Raw genomic sequence first — 5,000 nt, 5'->3', positions numbered from 1 at the left:
ACCCGTACGTGCCCCACCCCACCCACCAAAATCGCAAGTCCAGCGGATGAACGGCGGACGTTTCCCGCACTCGTAAGTTGCAATCCACACCTATATCTTGCGTTTCATGAAGAGTTTTATCCAATATTCGACATTCCCGCTGTCCCTAAACGTGCTCTAAGTCTGTGCGCGACCGCGTCGCTCACTGTACGGATTCCGATGCTGAGCGATCAGCTATGGGCCGCCCCATCCACGTCGGTCCCCGTGGGCGTTGCACTCGCAGTCGCAAAGACTCTGGGCAATGGCTATGTGCGCTCCGCAATATATTACTGGGACGAGTAATGAGGGTCCGAGCCCCCAGTGTGGGGAAAGTGTTTCGCAGCCCTGACCCACCGGCACGGTGTTGCGTCCCCCACCTCAAACATGTGACGTAGTCACACCACCGGTTTTGACTAATAGACAGAATGTTTATAATCATATGCCATACACCGGGGGACGATGCCGCGAGGTGTAGCTAGCTAGTGCAGTCGCACCGCTACTACTGTACAGAGATAGAACAGGCATTGACTATACATACATTAAGCTTATACACGGCGGTGCTTAGTAATACGCGCAGTCATCGGAATATAGATAACACATACAACTGTCCCTATACATGCTGAACGTCTGTGCACACAATGTCAACCACACGTCACCCACACACTCCATCACCCACTAGTCTATGCCTGTAACAGACGCAGACACAACATCTAAGTACCAGCATGGAACAACATCCAGTGCATCCTCTCGGCCACAGTACACCATCCACACTATGATAACCAGACCGGGACGTCGAACCAGAAAACTGAATATCCCACTCTTCCTACAACCACCATTGCTCAGATACGCCACCAACACCCACACATGTCCTACACAGGGGTGCACCCAACAGCACCACACTGCCGCATCTCACAGCACATAAACAATGGCAGGAATGAAAGACACAGGTGTGCCACTCCTTTGCCACAAACACAGAACGGGCGCGCCACCTGCCATGAGCCACAAGTGCAACTGACGTGACATATCTGATAGTGCCTCAGGCGTCCACTTACTACCATCACTATCAACGAACCTCGCCACCCCACCCCCCCCCCCCACACACACCATCCCTTAACCCAACTTCTGCCTTAACCTAACCCAACTTCTGCCTTAACCTAACCCAACTTCTGCCTTAACCTAACCCAACTTCTGCCTTAACCTAACCCAACTTCTGCCTTAACCTAACCCAACTTCTGCCTTAACCTAACCCAACTTCTGCCTTAACCTAACCCAACTTCTGCCTTAACCTAACCCAACTTCTGCCTTAACCTAACCCAACTTCTGCCTTAACCTAACCCAACTTCTGCCTTAACCTAACCCAACTTCTGCCTTAACCTAACCCAACTTCTGCCTTAACCTAACCCAACTTCTGCCTTAACCTAACCCAACTTCTGCCTTAACCTAACCCAAGTTGCGCCCTAACCTAACCCACGTTGCGCCCTAACCTAACCCACGTTGCGCCCGAACCTAACCCACGTTGCGCCCTAACCTAACCCACGTTGCGCCCTAACCTAACCCACGTTGCGCCCTAACCTAACCCACGTTGCGCCCTAACCTAACCCACGTTGCGCCCTAACCTAACCCACGTTGCGCCCTAACCTAACCCACGTTGCGCCCTAACCTAACCCACGTTGCGCCCTAACCTAACCCACGTTGCGCCCTAACCTAACCCACGTTGCGCCCTAACCTAACCCACGTTGCGCCTTAACCTAACCCACGTTGCGCCTTAACCTAACCCACGTTGCGCCTTAACCTAACCCACGTTGCGCCTTAACCTAACCCACGTTGCGCCTTAACCTAACCCACGTTGCGCCTTAACCTAACCCACGTTGCGCCTTAACCTAACCCACGTTGCGCCTTAACCTAACCCACGTTGCGCCTTAACCTAACCCACGTTGCGCCTTAACCTAACCCACGTTGCGCCTTAACCTAACCCACGTTGCGCCTTAACCTAACCCACGTTGCGCCTTAACCTAACCCACGTTGCGCCTTAACCTAACCCACGTTGCGCCTTAACCTAACCCACGTTGCGCCTTAACCTAACCCACGTTGCGCCTTAACCTAACCCACGTTGCGCCTTAACCTAACCCACGTTGCGCCTTAACCTAACCCACGTTGCGCCTTAACCTAACCCACGTTGCGCCTTAACCTAACCCAAGTTGCGCCTTAACCTAACCCAAGTTGCGCCTTAACCTAACCCAAGTTGCGCCTTAACCTAACCCAAGTTGCGCCTTAACCTAACCCAAGTTGCGCCTTAACCTAACCCAAGTTGCGCCTTAACCTAACCCAAGTTGCGCCTTAACCTAACCCAAGTTGCGCCTTAACCTAACCCAAGTTGCGCCTTAACCTAACCCAAGTTGCGCCTTAACCTAACCCAAGTTGCGCCTTAACCTAACCCACGTTGCGCCTTAACCTAACCCACGTTGCGCCCTAACCTAACCCACGTTGCGCCTTAACCTGCCCTGTAATTGTTAGTTATATGAATCTAGGAATTCGTGTAGCGTTGCCTAATTGCAACCATCTCAACATAGTTCACTTCGCGCACACTGTGGTGTTCTGCGTATTGATTCATTTTACGGTGCGTACCCTCACATCTTGCGAGTGTTGCTTACTTTCCACATGGTCCCGCTATCCACTGTATTGTGTACTGCAATAGGACGTATATCGCCCCCGCCCCCCCCCCCTCCCCTCCTGTCACCTCTAGCTCGTCGGTCAGGAGTTCGCGTGTTGAATGCGCTTCGCAGCTGTGCAATGGCATTCGCATACGTACGCTGGCCACCTTCCACGTGTTCTTTCGTGCACACGTCGCAGCGTGTATGTATGCTGATGGAGTGCGTCGTGACACACAACATCCAGGCATGCAAGACTCGTAGAAGTCGCAAATGTAGATGGATGTCTACGTTTGCTGCCCAAGTTACGCAAATGAACTGGAAATCCGTTGTTGCGCGGTTGTTCGCGCTGGAGGTGAATCGTTGATATCGACGATCGGTACAGGTATTAACCGGTTGCTTCAGCGACACCCGTCATACCCACGAACGTGAGTGGGCATGTGGGTATGAAGCGATACGCGGCGGTGGCTGGGTGGGACCGTCCCCGGCCGGTGAGGGGGGGGCGCCCGGCGTGCTGGCCGCGCGCTGCGTGGGCGCACGCGCGGCAGCCGGCTGGTGGGGGCGCCCAGTGGCAGGCGCGCCGGCTGACGGACGCGGCAGGCGGCGCATCTGCGTGCCGGCGCACCCAGCGCGCGGCGCCGTGCGGCCAAAGTGGGTCCTCCCGGGCCCGGTGCGAAGCGCGGTGGACATCTGCAGTGTGCTGGTCCGATTGAGGACTGTGTGCGTTGAGGATGCGCCGCCGCCCGGCACTCGGCGCCGCGACGCCGTCTGCTGCTCGGTCGCCCCCGCGGTTCTCGCAGGTGGTTTGTATCGCAGCTGTGCGGATGTGTTGGCGCGTGCGCTGTGCTGGGAGAGTTCGCTTTGGCACCCAAGTGGGGCTCTGCCCCTCTGTGGCGCTGGCGTTGGAGCTGCCCGGTCACTGTTTGTGGCCGCGTGTTGTCTCCCGCCGGCAACACCACGACAGCACGCTCCCGGGCCTCTGTCGGCAGCGGCAAGCTCAGTTGGGAGCACGGGTGGTCGCACTGAAAGCGTCTACTCGCCTATCTCCGGGCGATTGCGCCTCTCTCGAACCCGACCAAGTACTTAGGACGGCGCTGCGCGCCGCCGGGACCTGAGAGGGTTTCGAGGTGTATCGTGCAGGGGAGCCCAGCCTCCTCCTGTTTGCAGAATAATTGAGCGGACGCTTGCGTGTTCGCGCGGGCCCCCGGGACACACTCCCGGGCGGCCGGCTGCTCAGCTCTAGTTGACGCAGCTCCCTGGTTGATCCTGCCAGTAGTCATATGCTTGTCTCAAAGATTAAGCCATGCATGTCTCAGTACAAGCCGCATTAAGGTGAAACCGCGAATGGCTCATTAAATCAGTTATGGTTCCTTAGATCGTACCCACGTTACTTGGATAACTGTGGTAATTCTAGAGCTAATACATGCAAACAGAGTCCCGACCAGAGATGGAAGGGACGCTTTTATTAGATCAAAACCAATCGGTCGGCTCGTCCGGTCCGTTTGCCTTGGTGACTCTGAATAACTTTGGGCTGATCGCACGGTCTTCGTACCGGCGACGCATCTTTCAAATGTCTGCCTTATCAACTGTCGATGGTAGGTTCTGCGCCTACCATGGTTGTAACGGGTAACGGGGAATCAGGGTTCGATTCCGGAGAGGGAGCCTGAGAAACGGCTACCACATCCAAGGAAGGCAGCAGGCGCGCAAATTACCCACTCCCGGCACGGGGAGGTAGTGACGAAAAATAACGATACGGGACTCATCCGAGGCCCCGTAATCGGAATGAGTACACTTTAAATCCTTTAACGAGTATCTATTGGAGGGCAAGTCTGGTGCCAGCAGCCGCGGTAATTCCAGCTCCAATAGCGTATATTAAAGTTGTTGCGGTTAAAAAGCTCGTAGTTGGATTTGTGTCCCACGCTGTTGGTTCACCGCCCGTCGGTGTTTAACTGGCATGTATCGTGGGACGTCCTGCCGGTGGGGCGAGCCGAAGGCGTGCGACCGCCTCGTGCGTGCTCGTGCGTCCCGAGGCGGACCCCGTTGAAATCCTACCAGGGTGCTCTTTATTGAGTGTCTCGGTGGGCCGGCACGTTTACTTTGAACAAATTAGAGTGCTTAAAGCAGGCAAGCCCGCCTGAATACTGTGTGCATGGAATAATGGAATAGGACCTCGGTTCTATTTTGTTGGTTTTCGGAACCCGAGGTAATGATTAATAGGGACAGGCGGGGGCATTCGTATTGCGACGTTAGAGGTGAAATTCTTGGATCGTCGCAAGACGAACAGAAGCGAAAGCATTTGCCAAGTATGTTTTCATTAATCAAGAACGAAAGTTA

The sequence above is a fragment of the Schistocerca nitens genome, chromosome 7, assembly GCF_023898315.1.
Source record: "Schistocerca nitens isolate TAMUIC-IGC-003100 chromosome 7, iqSchNite1.1, whole genome shotgun sequence".
Taxonomy (NCBI): Eukaryota; Metazoa; Arthropoda; class Insecta; order Orthoptera; family Acrididae; genus Schistocerca; species Schistocerca nitens.
This window is presented reverse-complemented; position numbering follows the sequence as displayed.